Source organism: Echiichthys vipera, assembly GCF_963691815.1.
Source record: "Echiichthys vipera genome assembly, chromosome: 4".
Classification (NCBI taxonomy): domain Eukaryota; kingdom Metazoa; phylum Chordata; class Actinopteri; order Perciformes; family Trachinidae; genus Echiichthys; species Echiichthys vipera.
The window spans coordinates 29,607,521-29,624,874 of NC_139829.1; the positions used below are offsets into that span (position 1 = coordinate 29,607,521).

General features: G+C 43.3%; 1 protein-coding gene across 1 annotated transcript in view; it reads left to right on the forward strand.

Annotated features, from left to right (window-relative positions):
• The window catches only part of arvcfb (ARVCF delta catenin family member b), a 236,889-nt gene that overhangs the window by 30,755 nt on the left and 188,780 nt on the right, over nucleotides 1-17,354 (forward strand). Inside the window, exon 2 of the mRNA XM_083912103.1 lies at nucleotides 16,544-16,628. The gene's annotated coding sequence lies outside the window, so the exon portion shown is untranslated. The remainder of the gene's footprint in view (nucleotides 1-16,543; nucleotides 16,629-17,354) is intronic.

The window sequence follows — 17,354 nt, forward strand, 5'->3', positions numbered from 1 at the left end:
ACAGGTAGCCTAATCTGTTATTCAGCTTTTCACTCTGAAAAGTGAATTTGAGATACAGCACAATGTCATATAAAGTCTAAAGAAAGGTGACATGGATTCATCCGAAGTTGTGCAAACGTAGCTGAAGATGCGTCCATGCAAGTTGGAAAGATGCGTCCATGCAGTGTGTAATGTTATCCTGACAGTTAATGTTACAGTGTTAGTGTTCCTGACATTAACAGAAGTTAATTCAAATGTATCACCCTGACATATTTGGCTTTCTATTTAAATCTGTAGGAGTATAGCATGGTAAATAGGAAAATATCACTGTTGACTTGAAATTATTTTACCCTTTAAATCTTTATGTAACATGAGGCAGGTCATGTTAACCTCTCTGGGTAATGGATGGAATAGGTCTGATATTAAAATCCTTTCATTTTTGTAACAGAGTTTTGGGTTCATTAAAATATTAAAGAAAAGGTGGAAATGGGATGAAACTCCTGTGCAAATGGATTATATAAAGAGTGCAGATGAAGCCTTGGTGCTTTCAGATACAGATTTCTAGAGATGATTAACATGTTGTGAAATAAGAGAATGAAAAAACTGCGAGGTTATAGAAGTGGTGGGTTATTTGCAGGATCACTGCTTTGACCCCTTCAAAAACAGATGTTCTAACTGTTGTTTTAGCCTTTAGTTTTGTTTTACTACTTTCCTCAGAGGATGTTTCCCTGTTGAACTTGGAACAGGACGTCGCAAAATGTCTGGGAGAAAAATGAATTGCATTCAAGTAACGTAGTGTGTAGGTCATCACGCTCTGTTGGAGAATGCGGGGTTGTGTGGTTTATGCATTCATGATACTGGCTGTAACATTAGGTATGTTTACGCTAGATGATATCCCAGTGATTTAAAAAGCTAAGTGCGTGTGGTTTGTGGTTCCAGTCTTTCGACATACAGTATGAAAAAAAAGGGCTCTTTTAACTGTACTCCCTTCTGGATGATGGTAATGAAGACAACGCAGCAGTAAACATGTCATCTGCCACCAGCGATGCGTTTAACCCCTGGGCTGTGTAGGGTAGGCAAAGCTGTTTTTCAATGAACTCAGAATTGCTGGAGTCACGCAGCGTACAGTGACAGGCCTGCAGAGGCTTGACACATGAAATACTCTCTCTGCTGGGGATAGTTGACCTTTTAAATATAATGCCCCCTCAAGTCCAATCAGTGCATTTTTTTAAACAACAAGTATTGTGCTGAGATTCATCACTCACTGCAGGTTGCAGTACCACTTGGTCAGAGGTGTCCAAGTCTGAGTGACATATGGATGAACGCACAAACGAGCAATGAATGGACACCTATCCGTCGTCCCTGTCAACACATGTCAGGAAGACGGTTTCTGCCAACCCGTTCTCACCCTTTGTCAAATACTGCAGTTTGGCCAGTAGCCCGCAGTGTCTGATACAGAGGCACAAGACGCCCTTTAGCATCTGTATGAGCCGCACAGAGAGTGTTAAAGACGTGACGCCAAGGTGTCCGGATGAGTGTATAAGAAAAGGGTGTTGCTGCTTCACGCTAACAACTCTTTCCCTGGATGACTGTAAAAGATAATGAAAAAATACAATGACCTGATAAATGATAATAAAACATGAAACTTAAATGATCATATCCTGGAAAATGAAAGACATTCCAGCAGCGACATGATAAAACAGGGTGAAAAAAAGATTTAAACATAACGCTGTCTAGTTCTCTCATGTTGGCCTACTTAAAGTGAGGTGTAATTGTTACCACCCCCTCTGCCTTGGTGGGTCACCTTCTCATTCAAGTACTTGTCACTCACCTTGATGAGTCGCGTATTGAAACAGTTTGTAGCCAAGGGCTGAGATAACCTGTATAAATAACAAGACACTGAAAGCAGCACTGAAACTGCAATATAAAAACAGATCAATGCTGTTCCTATTTTCAAAAGGGCTTATTTTCTTCTTTCTTTGCTCTCACCTGTTATTCCAATGGTTCCCCAGTGCTGTGACCTAAACACTTAAAGGATAAGTCTGGTGCTATTCTGTATTTAGACCAGAATCACATCACATCGTCTGTGTATCCAAAGCTTGTTTGCCGATGAGTGAATGAGAGAATTGCTGAGGGAGCAACTGCCCGAGCAAGTGACTAGTGGAGTGTGTGGGTGAGCGACTAAGCAAACGAGACAGCGTTTGAATGAGTGTGCGAGCGAGTGATTCATTATTATTGATACAGTGTGTTTTCTCTCAGCGTTACTGTAAGCGTCGCTGTGTTTAATGTTGTCTGGCAGCCAAAGGTCTGCAATCTAGTATAATAGAGCATGTCGTTGCAGTAACAGTCTGAGTAGCTGCTCTGCCCACAGCTCTCAGCCTCACTACACGCTGCAGTGAGCTCTGTTCACACTCCTCCTCTCCCCCTGAGAGATGCTCGGCTGTTCTCCGGCCGTTGGTAGATCTTCGCCATGGATGACGGGGCAGGAGGAGCAGCGGCCGGGGCAGACCCTTGTTCTATAACCTGACCCCTGCAACTCTAATGGGAGAATTTATGCAACACTCCTGACATCGGCAGGGTGAATTTTCTTAATTTCGGCTCTGTTCAATATGCAAAGTGGTCTGGGGAATTGCCACACGGTATTTCAGTGGTGCAGGCTAAACACAGCATAACTTCATTCTTGGATGTTTCTTCTTTTTCATTTCTGCAGGGTCACATGACAGCATATCAAGGCTTGGCAATATGACAATATATATCATCAAAATGACAAAAAAAAAGTCAATCAAATATTTACGTCATTTGGACGTCATTTTACATTTTGTTTCTTGCACGTTCTTTTCAGTACTTTTAATTGGTCAAATATTGAATCAACAAAAGAGTATACAAAGTGTGCTTTACTATGTTTGTGGTTATTTCATAGAGCCATAACAGATTATTTATTTATTGCATTACCAGAAACAATGTATAGAAGAAGAAGAAGAAGAAGAATTCCTCCATTATTATTTTTCATGTTACACACACACAGGCCCGAAATAAACACACATGCACAGACAGGACCTATACATGCAATTAATGGAGAGATGTCAGAGCGAGGGGGCTGCCAGTGACCGGCGCCCCGTTGTGGTGCCTTGCTTACCTCGGCAGTGCCCAGGAGATGAACCGGCACCTCTCCAGCCACCAGTCCACACTCCATTCATGGTCCACACAGGGACTAGAACTAGTGACCCTCTAGTTCCCAGCCAAGTCACCTATAGACTGAGCAACTGCCGCCCCATCAGGGTAAAAGGTTTCAGCCATATCACATTGCAGTTTTTGTCAAGCCAGCAACGAGTTACAGATATGGTCAATCTAAGCACCCACCAGGACAGTAGATTCATCTGAACTTTGGAAACCATATCAACATAGAAAGAGGTACCCATCATGTATGATTGACATGTATAGCTGGTGTTACAGTGCCACGTGGCAACCGCTTACCTTCAAGATCATTTCACAAAAAAGCGAGAAGTTTAAAACCCTCCACCACCAGGAACAAAACCGCTTCCCCTTCCAGAGTTACTGTGTGGTGGTGTGAAAAGCCCTGTACTGTAATGGTCAGTACCAACAGGCGGAATGATTCCAGCAAGCAAAACCTGTTTCAATGTACATATAAACACCTGACTATAGTTTTAAAACAGACTGCTGTGAAACTATCCATGCATTGGTCGCCAGCGGAAACTTTGATTGGCAGCAATGTTTCATAGCTTTAGTTTCAAATGAGGCTTTTCGGTATCATAACTAATGTAAGTTTTACACTTCAATATACACAATATTGTTCCCTTAAGTCTGTAATACATAGTATAATATGGAATGTGTGTCTCTGTGAAGTCTCTGGGATCTTTATGTCCCAGATTTGAGATCAGTTTTTAGCTTCTAGAGCAAACAAACATGTTAGATGTTACCGTTGATATGGTTACTCAAACACCCTAAAAACACCCAATGATCAGTTTCCTTCAAAACAAAATAGCCATGCACTACCAATGGGCTGTGTCAGAATTGAATCCTTACTTTTTAAAATAACATTTATGTCCAAGCTGTAGTCATAGTCCAGCTTTCTTGCTCCTCAATAAGATCTCTAAGATCCACCGTCTTTGATCAGTGTTAGTGTTTTTCCTATGAAACCATAACATTTTCACTGAAAACCACATCTTGACCAGCTTTGACATGGTAATGACTGTTTGCAGAGATGGAGATCTTATATATTCCTTTCATCCTCTCAGGTCTTTGCCGGATCACACATCACAGCGTGTTGGGTATGATCAGGGGGGAAGACCTCTGAGTGGCTGGGAGGATTCATACTCGGCCTCCCTCCAGAGCTGTATGCACACCAGATCTCATGGGGGGTAGCCAGTCGACTGAAAAATATGAACTGCAGCCTCCGTTCGACTCTTTAAAGCTCAGTCAGTGTGTGCACACAGCCCCATTTGCTTGGGCCCACTCTATAAAATATATTACCAGTCCAGTGTTTTTTATGGTTTGTTTCCTCAGCATGGAGCAGCGAGGACAAAGCAAAGACAAACACGGCCTTTCCTTGTGCTATATTGAACTTGGCATACAAAAGAATTTCAAGCTGGAGATGCTCAAGCCATGCGTGGAGGGGGCTGGGAGTATTTTCTACATGCATAAGAGAAAAACACGTGAACAGATGCCTCACATGCCAAGTGAGCAGTATATGTTGTACTACACTGAGAAATCCCTCTTATTTTCCACGCTGCTGCAGCTACATTTGATGACTCGGCGACATTAGCGAGATAAGCTGACTAATTAGCGTTAAACACCTGAGCTGCAACAAATAGCACCTCTCTGTTTCTTCCAGCTAGGATGCAGCAGCATCAGAAGAAATCAGTGCTGCCTCCTTGCCTGTGCATTGCAATGTTTTTCACACCCATAGAGGGCAGCTGTGCTCTCCATAATCTCAGCCGCACAGAGAGAGGGATATAACAAGTTGCAGAGGTGGTGTGTTTTCCTGTGTGACTGGCCTGGCATGCTCATTGAGCTCAGAAAGAGTCAATTTCTTCTGTGTTGTTTAGTGCTTCAGCCTACTGGAGTGTGTGTGTGCAGCAGCATGCAAGTCCCTAATGAGGTCGGGCATCTGCCAGAGACAATACATAGACTTGCTGCGATGCTGAGCTCTTATACTTACTTTATCTCTCCCTCTGTCTACCTCTATCTGAATCTCTCTCACTAAAAAGCTTTTTAAAAGCCATCAACATGGCTGAGCTCCCAATGAAGAAGAGCTACCATTCATCACCACCGCCTTAAATGACTTAGGGTAATGAATTGTAACAACAGGGATTGGTTGGTCCCTGACACTGAGGCATTCAATGCAGACTGAAAATTATTGCAGGTCTTTGAGGAGCGTGGCTACAGCTGAGCTGATGTTCTCTGGCAATATAGTTGGTTCAGGAAAAAGACTCTTGTAGAGCAGCCGGGGCAGAGAAAGAGAGAGAGAGAGAGAGTTAGAGCTGGCATGGAATCAGCTCTAACGCTGCCGTCAGGGTCCGTGCACACGCTGGACTGTAATAAACCAAACAATATCACATTAACACTCAACGTCCGCCATTAATGGGCCCAGCTTTGGCCAGCAGACGATATCACACACACACGCGCACACGCGCACACGCACACACACACACACACACACACGCACACACGCACACACGCACACACCACTGTTAGTGCCCACTGTCTCCCTACTGACTGTCTAATTCCGCGGCTGATAATTATAACTGTTATCTGTTGCCTCTGAAAAATTATTGAGCTTGTCAGCACCCATTAATTTACTCTGTATCATAAATTAAGTGGCGCAGGCTGTTTTTTTTTTTTATCCCCGTCCGGCTGGAGTAAATGGAGGCAGTTTTTCCAGAGGCTGTCTTCTTTACTGTACTGTACGTCACACATGACAGACTCTTGTTCTGCTTCCCCGTTGTTTAAAAGCCTGGAGAAAATGAGTCAAAGATAAATTAGCCACAGTCAAATGTGTGTGCAGCTCCAAACTGAAATGAGAATGCTTCGTCTAAGCCGAGCGTTGGAGCTGTGGGTAAATAATTCACCTTTTAACCATACATATTTAGCACAAGAAACTCTGTCTGTTTCTAATCTATGTGGAAAATGTTAACTGTGGTATTCAGTTTGCCATGTGCTGTTGTCATTCATCAGCAACCGATCTCGTACTGCCGTCACGATATATCCCACCTGTCGCTGCAACATGATTTGTACTTGAATCACGTACCTGAAATCAACCAGGGAAGAGTGGTAGAAGCATGTAACTACCAGCAGGATAAACAAAACACCTGGTTTTTAGGCTCCTATTGTGGATCGTTCTCCCCATCCATCTCTGTGAATAGCTGTCAATCATAATTCTCACTTCCTGTAAATGCTGAATGCTGGTGGGGAGGGGATAAGAGTGACCTTTGTGAATCTGAGAAGTGCACACTGTGTGTCTACCTCTGGGTTTAGCACATCAGGATAACGCAACATTCATGCCTCTTTACTTGCTGTGACTCCATCGGTTTCAAACGTTATCACTCTATTGAATGGCCGCTATCGGTTTGGGTTAGAAGAGGCATGCTACATCTTTTAGGTTCAGAAAGCTAATGTCATCTATTCACATCGGGGTCACTTTTAAATGCTCTGGGAGTCCTGTTGTGAATTTAAGCTAAACAAAAATGACTGGGTATGTGGCATTAGTCAAGTACGTTATGTAAGAAACTTAATTTACCTAGCCTCGTAACTTAAAAAAAAGACACTGTTAAATTTTGGTTTCACCTGAGACATAAATGCTGGCTTCCGGTGTGAAAACCCTGTTTGTTTGATCCATCTACCCCCCCCAAACCTTCCTCCTCATTTAATACTACTCCCTCCCAGCTCACCCCTGAGGAGAGCGAGGACAAACTCGGTAAAATAGTGGAGTGGATAGACAGCAATGCAGATGGCTTGGATTAAACGTGTACAGAAGCGTCACATTTATGAGAATGTGGCAAAGGTGTGGACAGACTATGACCTGAACGAAGACATCCAGATTTCATGGGACGAGTACAAGCAAGCCACATACGGATACTACCTTGCCAACCCGGAAGAGTTTGAGGAAGCAACGGACCAGTTCGGCTTCAAGAAGATGCTCCCTCGTGATGAGAGGAGATTTAAAACAGCTGATCTAAACGGGGACCTGGCAGCAGACAGAGAAGAATTCACATCCTTTCTGCACCCTGAGGAGTTTGAACACATGAGGGATGCTGTGGCTCTGGAAACCCTGGAGGACATTGCCCATTCCACCAGATGATAGTTGAAGCGGTTGCATCTATTTCAGGGAAGTCAGACATCAGCCACAGAAAAGCACACATTGTGGACACTTACTCAATAACATTTAGCAGGATGGAGACCTGTACTCCGTCTTAGAAGTCGAGTAAGATCTCTTTAATGAGTCTTTAATAACTAGGGTCTCAGTCAGGCAACGGAGAAAGTGGGTGAAGGTCTCACTTTTAAAGTTACGTGACAACCTGTTCGCCAATAAAGCTGATTAATTCATGTGATTGTTACACACAGGATGGATTTTCCAGTGAAAAGTTATTGCTGTTAAAAGCTGGTGTGACTGAAACTTAACTAGCATCACTGTTGCTGAATATTAGACCATACGAGAGATGTTCTTCCTTTGTGTTGACAGTTAGCGAACAGTCCCGTAGGATTTGGATGGATAAACAACCACAACCCTTGTTTCCAGAGAGAAGGAGAGCATTGATGCTGTTTGACAGCAGCGCAGACAGCCTGCCATAAATTTCCCTCATGAGGGAGACACACAAGATGTGGACGTCCACTACTGCTCCCCGAAACCCTATCAACACTTCCTTTATTCCTCTCTTTGCACTCATTTCATATCTTCTTGTCCTTCTCTCCTTGTTCATGTCAAGTCAAGTACATTTTTTTTATATAGCCCAAAATCACATCACCCTAGTTTGCCTTAGGGAGCTTTACAAGAGTTCCTCCTCTCTCCTTTGACCCTTGCTTCAATAAGGAAAAACGTCCCAAAACAAACCCCTCCACAAATATGGAAGGAACCTCAGGAAGAGGAACAGAGGAGAGGTCCCTCTCCCAAAGATGGATTTAGGAAGATGTCAAACCGGTTCCAGATGTCACCAAACATCCCACCATCTCCCCTCCATTGATCCTTCCTACCTTTATCTCCTCCTAGTCCTGTTTTTCCATCACTATACCCTCCTTTCCACCGTTCTCCTTATTTTGGAGTCCCTCTTCTGGCAGCCTGCAGACAACATTTAAATTGGATGTAGCTTGTGAAAAAGTGATATTTATTTCTCCGCCTGCGAGAGTGTCACATCCTGGTTGTTGCGGGGAGAAGTTGGGCTGTTAGTGAGCCACAGATACCGGAATAAACAGGTGTGTGTGTGTGTGTGTGTGTGTGGTCCTTTATCTAAACGTGTGAAGCTCATTATATGAGCAATGTGCTATGATTTCTGAAAAAGGTTTGACAGCCACTGCAAGACATCATCTACCATATATTACTTTACAGTTTGGTCTGCTTTGCTACCCGATAAAGGACGGATTGTTGAAAGACTGAAACTTCACAGCTCACTTTGAGCCGCTTGGCCCATTTTCTGTCTACCTCTGCCATCTTTCTGTTCCTGCTGTCTCGTTGTCTTCTCTTTATGCCTCCATCTCTACAGATTTCAGCCCGTGCTCTGCCACAAAGACTAATAAAACCAGAGAAAACATTATTATATCATTTGATGAGAAGAGAAGCCTGAGTCAGTTTATCCACCTGCTGCAGCATAGGGCTGATATGATTTGGCACAATGTGGTTTGTTTACCTTTATGTAACAGTTAGGCTATTATATTTAGCTTCAACTTTGGAAGCTGACACTCTGAATACAAATATCCTCTGTAGCTTTGCAGCGCTGCTGTCTCTGCACATGTATTTACCACTCCTGGATGGGTCCCTAACTCAGATCAATGGCTGAAGGCTTAAATAGATGTCAGAAAGGTCTGCACTTGCACTTTCAATGGGGATAATTAAATACGGCGTAACTTTGTTGGGTGTGAATGAAAGGTGCGGCGAGGTAAAGTGGGGCTGAAGATATAAATGCGCCGAATTTCATTGAATGTGCAAAATATTTGGGGCGTTATATTGAGTTGCAGGCCCCTTCTTGTGCAATTTTAAAACCCAATTCGACTGCTTCTCTTTTGTGACAAGTATAGATTTTACCATGGAAGTCAAAAGGGAATAACGGCTTTTGCCTGAGATTACATCATAATTGTACATTTATATATTTGACTCTGGACTCCTGCATGACTGCTGCGTCCGAGTGTTCAAATCCCAATCAGCAGGCATGACATGGCAATTAAATATTGAATCTTAAATGTCGGAAGCCAGACAGACTGGGAGCAAAGAGAGGGGAGGGTGTGAGTGTGCGGTGAAACCCTGGGACAATACAGTTGATTATTGTTTGCATTTTTGAGTGCCACAGACTGTCAGGGTCTGGGTGGTGAAGAGATTCCATGGAGCATTAAGTCCAACTGAATGGGTTTTCACTCTGTCATAACACACTGCGCTCCAGCTTTTATAACAGCTTTGAATCACAATTTCCATTTCTCTAGTTTTTTCCATCTTTTGTTGCAGGCAGCAGACTTGGCACCTATTGTTTGACACATTTCTCGTGCCAGAGAAAGCATTTTGTGTGTGCGTGTGTGTGTGTGTGTGTGTGTGTGTGTGTGTGTGCGTGTGTGTGTGTGTGTGTGTGTGTGTGTGTGTGTGTGTGTGTGTGTGGGAGAGTCGCAACTGGCTAATCCATAAGCCACAATAGGGGGCTGCTCTGCGTTTAATGCCATATCAAGTGGAAGAGTCCACATCTCTCTTTGCCTCTCTCTCTCTCTCTCTCTCTCTCTCTCTCTCTCTCTCTCTCTCTCTCTCTCTCTCTCTCTCTCTCTCTCTTAGCTGGTGTTGGATTGACTTTTTAAAAAAGTAAAAGCATATATATATTTTAGACAATCGTGCATTTTGTGTTGGATTCATATGTTAAGACTTGTGAGACTCTGGAGTGAGGAAATGATGCATTAATACAGTTGATTAAGAACAGAAAAATGAAATGAGTGTTTTGAGGATTTTCTGCAACAGCAGCAATTAATTTGTGCGCCCAAGAAAACTGAGTATTTTATGTCCGAGGTAGGAGCAGGAGACAATACGTCATACGGTCAATTGTACGTGTACATGTATTAAATCTTTTCTTTAGTTTGAAAATTGGAACCGCCGTCTACAGAGAATAATTTCAACACTGAAAGGAATCCAACTTTTCCCCTTCAAAACCATTAAACGCAGCCTTTGAGGCACTTTTACTAGTTTTCATTATGCCTTGACTGATTTTTTTTTTCGAGGAAAATCAATTCTATCAAGGTGAGCTTTGGAAGAGGTGCTTTAGAATTAAAATTCACAAGAATATCAATCAGACAGCCACCGTGAGTGGGTGAAAAGACGAGGGAACAAAAGTTCTGATGGTTTTCCCTGTCTGCCCAGAGGAGCTTTAATTCTGGTTGTTTTTCCGCATGTAAATCCAGTAAGACCCCGCCATCCCCACTCCCTTACCCTCACTATCCCTTGATCCCATTAGCAGTGAACTCACGAGACCTCCGATCAACCGTGCAAGGTCACTGAGTCACAGACAAAAGACTCTGGCTAAAGAATTTGTTTAGGTCGGCTTTAACTAGTAGGTTAGTTTAGTTTAAGCTAAAAATCAAAGGGGACAAGTATAACTTTTGTGTGTCAAAAGAATCAACAATGTCCATTTCCATAATTTACAAAAGGCATGGACTCAGTAGCCCCTTAACACTGTGCATGTTGGACAGAAAATAAGCCTGGAGAGAATCACATCTGTGTACTCTCTCCATCCTGTCTGTGTGTGTGTGTGTGAGGAGTACTGTCATTGATAAAGAAGCGTGAAATCCCTGCCACTGACTTCCACGTTACGTCATCTGTCAGTATCAATAAACCTCCAGCCGCTAAGTCTGAAGAGGTCTGAGGCCAAGCTCTGCTGAAGCCAAGAGCTGCAGACAGGGAGGATAATCGGGGGTAGTGTTGCTGAAAAGCCAGAAAAGTAGAAAAGTAGGCTGCAGGTTTGAATCCCGTGTCACGTGGGAAAATCAATGCAGTGATTGTGGAAGATGAAAGACCACTTCTGTCTAGTAATCAGTTTTACGTAAATCAGAGTCTTTTATTTGGCCTGTAAATTCGCAAACATGGCCACTGACTGTGTATTGATCTAGCTTCAACTTACTTACTACCTGTGTTTCTATGGTAACATACTCCCTGGCACTTCAAAATAGTCTTTATCTTTTTAGCTCATTCGCTGATGTGCTTTTGCAGTTGAACCCCCGCTGATGGATGGATCGAACGATAAGATCTCTCAGTCACAGTGTCACGTTGAGTGACTGTCCACAATCTTTGACACACAGGCCATTTCTTAGTCTGTAGTCATCAGTGACAGAAGGATCACCAATGGGCCAGTCTCAAAAGTGCCCCCATGCAGCCAGCCGAACAGCCAGGGCCCATATGATCCTGCCTGCCCTTCCTCTTCCCTTCCTCCCGTATTGTCTTCACCCGAGCCTCTCTTCCCAGCAGGTGATCAGTCACACATGCAGCATGTTCAGGACCAGGGATTGCATCGTGTCTCTGTACTTAACATACTGTACGTACAGGAATCTGTGGTGCGGTTGCAACTAACAATTACTTTCTTGATTGTTGTACTTATAGAGATTGTAATGGTTATCGATTACACCACTAATTACTGGGAAAAGGGGTACTAGAATAATTTCTTACTATCCTCTAACATCACATGCCGCACCGCTCCATAGCACCAGAAATTAAAGCTGAAAGAATAATTACATTCCTCAATTAGTCAATCTTCAGAAAATGAATCACCATTACTTTGATTGCTGCTGATAATGTGATGGGCCTGCCACTGTGCCACATAGTCATTCAGGGTTCCTTTGCCTTTCTCAACAGTGCCCAGGAGGTGAGCTGGCACCTCTTCAGCTAGGCCACACTCAGTACTGACTGTTCAAGTCCCAACAGACGGAGCCTATTCTCCCTAAATATCTAATTAGCAGGGTGACGACAGACTCTCTGAAGTTTCCCTCTTATCAATTGTGTGAACCAGCAGACGGTGCTATTTTTTCCACAATAGAGGTATACTCACTCATCCTGCCGTTTGTCTTATCCTGCCCTCTCATCTCTATTTCAGCTCTCTGAAACAGACTCTAGGTGAGAACAAAGTCTAGGTTTCGTGTCAGGCCAGCAGGGGTTGCCTGGGTGTTTCCGCCTGGTCGTTTTCCAGGTGCCCACCAGACTGTAACCAAGGCTGGGTATGGGGGTTTGAGGCTGCCTGTGCATGTGTGTGTCTGCTGGAAATGTAGGAGCAGGAGGGGCAGACCAGCTCCTACGACCCCTCAGAGCTCCATCTGGGCCGAGGGGGGCTGTCATTTAGGAGGGCAGGGCCTGAGCGCAGGAGCAAATTGCTTTTTAATCGATCATATTCCCAGTAAAAGCCACTCCCAGCAGCCACTTGCCTACTTTCCATTCTATTTATGGAAGCTGCCTGCCGCTGACTTCTGTATGTGTGGTGTGTGTGTGTGTGTGTGTGTGTGTGTGTGAGGTAGGGAGGGAGCAAGGGAGGGGGAGAGGGACAGAAACAGAGACAGGGTTGAGGTTTGTTGACCACTTCAAGTCAGTAAAATCAGAATAATACTTTCCACTCTTCTCTTAAGTCTAGCCGTGTGAGTGGACGTATTTTTTTGCTCAATAAAATCCGAGCATGACAAGGACCTTGCAATACTCATGTGGTTATAGATTACAGAAGGCTGATAGCAAGCTGTTCTCCTGTACCTGCAGAAGGAAGTGATTCCAGGGCAATGAATATCAGAAATTGCTCTATTAACAACAAAAAGTCCCCCCCCCCCACGTTAAACCCCCCCAAGCTACAGCCAAAGATCTCATGTGCTTTTATAGAAGCCCGACAATGCTGTAATGTGATCGTTTTCTCAGCTCCAGTTTCTTGCGTCTATTTCCAGTCTGATGCCCAGTGTTGAGTCTCACATTAACAGGCGCTACTCTGAAGCGTGCATGGGAAATAAATTGTGACTCAGCCCAATGCTGCTGCTGATTGTTGGATCCATTTTATAAGATGCCGTTGTTTCTAACTAATCTGCCCCTGGGGGCTCCTGAAAAGGAAGTTTAAGTCTGTATTTGCTTGCTCTGTAGAACAATTTATTTTGTTCTTTTCATAAAGCATTGAATCACCCTCTTTGTAAACACACAAAAAAAAGCCCCAGCTTTAATGGCGTCACATAAAAGATCCTGCAGAATGAGCAGTGCCATTGAATGAGGCCGTCGCTTGCAATCTCTCCTGTCAGTTTTCTTTTGCAGGCCTCCCAGGAATTGTGAATGTCATCACATCTTCAACAAGACAGTTTTTTTTTTCATGGTATTCACTGAAAATTAGTTTTTGGGTGTTTTTCTTTCTCTGCAGTGCACCAGAAAATGTACGACTGTGTAATATGAGTTTGTAGAAGTCGCAAGGATAAGACCTTAATCTCTGTCATTTGGAGCTTAATCTGTGTTTTTTTTATTGGGGTTCCCAGAGCTCAACACACTGCAACTAAAAAAACAACAACATGAAAATAGACAAAGCGCAAGTAAATGAAGAAAACAATTCCTCTCAAACCCCTTCCCCCTGTAAATCTGATATGATCTAGACGTAATCTGGCTGAGCTGTATGTTAGAACGCAAATGTCCGAATTAGGGAGGTCACGAGGGCGGCGATACTTCCATGTAAGCGTTTACAGCGTGTAACAACAAGCGACGTTCAAAATGCCACTGACACATTATCTCAAAAAAAACTATAAAGACAGATCAGAAAGGTAACGTTGTTTAACATTGTAATGAAAAACTAAACAAGGAGGCGTTCACATGGATAGCTACGGTACAGCTAATTCAATATTCATATTTTTGATTCATAGATATCAACAACATCCAAACGTTTTAACGTTTTCTTTTCCGAAATACACGTTACATGATGTTTGGCATGGCTCGTGGGCACATCTGTTACAATAATGCCTTATCTTAGCTCAGTCCATAGGTGACTCAGCTGGGAACCGAAGGGTCGCCGGTTAGAGTCCCTGTGTGGACCATGAATGGAGTGCGGACTGGTGGCTGGAGAGGTGCCAGTTCATCTCCTGGGCACTGTCGAGGTGCTGTTGAGCAAGGCACCGAACCCCCAACTGCTCGGGGCGCCGATCCATTGGCAGCCCCCTCGCTCTGAAATCTCTCCATTAATTGCATGTATATAGGTCCTGTTTGTGCATGTGTGTGTATTTCGGGCCTGTGTGTGTGTAACCTGTATAATAACAGAGTGAAAAAATTTAATTTCCCCTTGCTGGATTAATAAATGAATTCTTCTTCTTCTTCTTCTTATGAAGCATACGTGCTGTAGGTTAATGAGAGCCTGTACCTTGTAGTAACGCAGGATAAACAGTTAGCACGCCTCTTTACGTTTCAGTTGGTCTTAACAGCTAAATACTTTTGCAAATGTTTGCAAACATTTTAATGTTAATGTTCTAACATTAACTATCTGCCACCCCCATGACTGTAACAATGACAGCATCTACTGTAAGTCATTAGGTATGGGTGTGTGCATGCTGGTGCCAATGTGTGCGTTGCTGTGTGTGAATCTTAAGTTGTTGGACTACGACCAATGGTTTTACTTTATTCTGTTATGTTGTATTCTGTATGTCTGTTATAGAAATACCATTTTAATATTTAGCAAATTTGCTAATAAAGAAGTTCATGTTTAAGTAAATCCTTATTTATTTTACCGTGGTATTGAATTGCCATTGTGAATCGTGTCATTCCTCTGGTATTGGCACCAATTACTGAATTTTTGGTATTGTGACATCTCTAGTGTAAATCAGTTGGAACAAACACCAAATAGACTTTATAATGCCAGCTCCCCAACACAAAGTCTGTCTAATCTCCTGTTGTGTGCTACTTGTGTGACAGGAAAACTGAACAATTATCACACCTGATTCTCCTGACATTGCCATTATTCCTAGGGAAAACATGGTTTAATGGTAGCTCTTCCCATGTTAGCTGTACTGCTCAGCTACCAGTTTTAGAAGTGTGAGTGAGGGGAGAGAGAGAAGAAGGATGGAGAGTGATGCCAGGTACTCAGCTGGAGATCTTACCTTCTCTCTGTCAGTATCTTGTCGTGTTCTTGCCCCCTGACCAAACAGGACATGAGCCTCACCACCGACCGCACTCTGCTGTCTGGCTCTGCTGCTGTCCTCGTGTACCACTCATAGCTTTTATTCAGACAGCTCTCTGTTGTTTACCTCTCATTCTTCCAGGCATGTTTTCTACCATAAAGGTTCTGCAGCATCTTCCCTATTCAGCCCACTGATAGACCGATGCACTTAAATTATAAATCTGATAGCCACCAGTCAATACTGTCAACCTCTGATATCCTGCAGCTTCTTCTTTAACCACAGCCTGTCAATATGTTGATGTTGTCTAGCCAGAACAAGTGTGTGGAAGGGCTTTCTTTAGCAGCTTCAGGATGTCTGCAAATATGTGCAGTGAATCCTGCCTCACCCTGCCTTAAGCCAAGAAAACTATTCTCCGGCTTAACTGAATTAAAGTGAGAGCTTTGATTCACGGCAGTTGAAATGGATGGAGAAAAAAAAGTGTCCCAGTGGTCATGGGAACTTCTTAAATCACACCTGCATCATAAATAAGTATATTTCCAACACACAGATTTTAATGCACTGTTCTATCCAAGCTCATTCAGTGGCGAGAGACTGGTTTACAGCTTAACTGTTGCTTTGAATTCCTTTTTTACTTTGCTCATTGACTCTTGAGCTTGAGAGAGTCCAATTTGGGCAAAGTATTTCTTTAAAATTAGATATTGCAGCAATTAGGTATCACGTTCTAAGATGATGACTATAAATTTGGCCTATGGTGCAAGGCCGGTCTGTCCTTCTGAATGTCTGTCTCTTTAAAGTCTCAAAGATCATTGACTGGACTCCTCAGTGGAGCTTGGATATTTCTGTGCCATTAATTAGGGTTCTCCCATTCATGTGTAGTGCAAAGTCCCTAATATGACTTTATTACATCAACATCATTACACGATCACCATAGGCAGGGAATGGATCCTGACTTAGAGGTTTAAATTTAGAAGAAAGCAACAATTTGACTTCTTAAGAACAAGGCAGTGGCTTCCTTACATTAATACAGTCTTCATCTTCCTTTTTATGCAAATTGACTTAGTTGTCAAAAGCTAGATGAGGAGATTAACATGAACACATCAACAAATGGGTAAACTGCTACCCTGGTTTGATCCAAAGCTAACAAAATCCATGAACGCAAGAAACTAAAGAAGCGTATTAACCAAAATGCCAAACCTTTCCTTTAATGCGTTTATGTTATCGAATTACACAGAAGTCTAAAAATGTCTCGATCTCTGTCTTTCAGGTGTAGCGTCTCCAGTGTTGTGTCTCTGGTGTGATAGATGTCAGCCCGTCCTGATATTTGTATGGGTCTTTCTCCTCAACCAAAGGTGAGTTCATCCTCTTCTCACACAGGTGTGGTGCGGTTTACTGCTATCAGTGGATTTATCAGAGCTGCTACACTCGCAACAATGCAGTGGTTAGACCTTAATTTCAAGTACTCATCTTATCCCGGGCGACACAGTGATGTAATGGTTAGCACTGTCGCCTCACAGCGAGAAGGTTCCAGGTTTGCATCCCGGCTGGGGCCTTTCTGTGTGGAGTTTGCATGTTCTCCCCGTGCCTGCGTGGGTTTTCTACGGTTTCCTCCCACAATCCAAAAGACGTGCACGTGTTCGGTTAATTGATGACTCTAAATTGCCCGTAGGTGTGAATGGTTGTCTGTCTCTGTTTGTCTCTATGTGCCCTGCGATAGACTGGCATCCTGTCCAGGATGGACCCCGCCTCACACCCGATGTCAGCTGGGATCGGCTCCATCCCCCCGCGACCCCGACAGGGACAAGCGGTTGAAGATGAATGAATGAATGAAAAATCTTATCTCCAAATATGTTAAAAGTCCCCAGAAAGATGTAAAAGAGAGCACATCAGGAGTCAAAATGATGGATTACTGACACAACGTGGTTTAATGACACGCTCTAAACCTTTAGACTGAGGAAAAGATGACACCGGTGTCATGTTTTATCACAGTGTTTCACATTTATAGGTGAATTTCAAAAAACACTTGAGATGTAGTAGATTTCCTGCTTGGATTATCAGAAGCTAATACCTCTTTATGC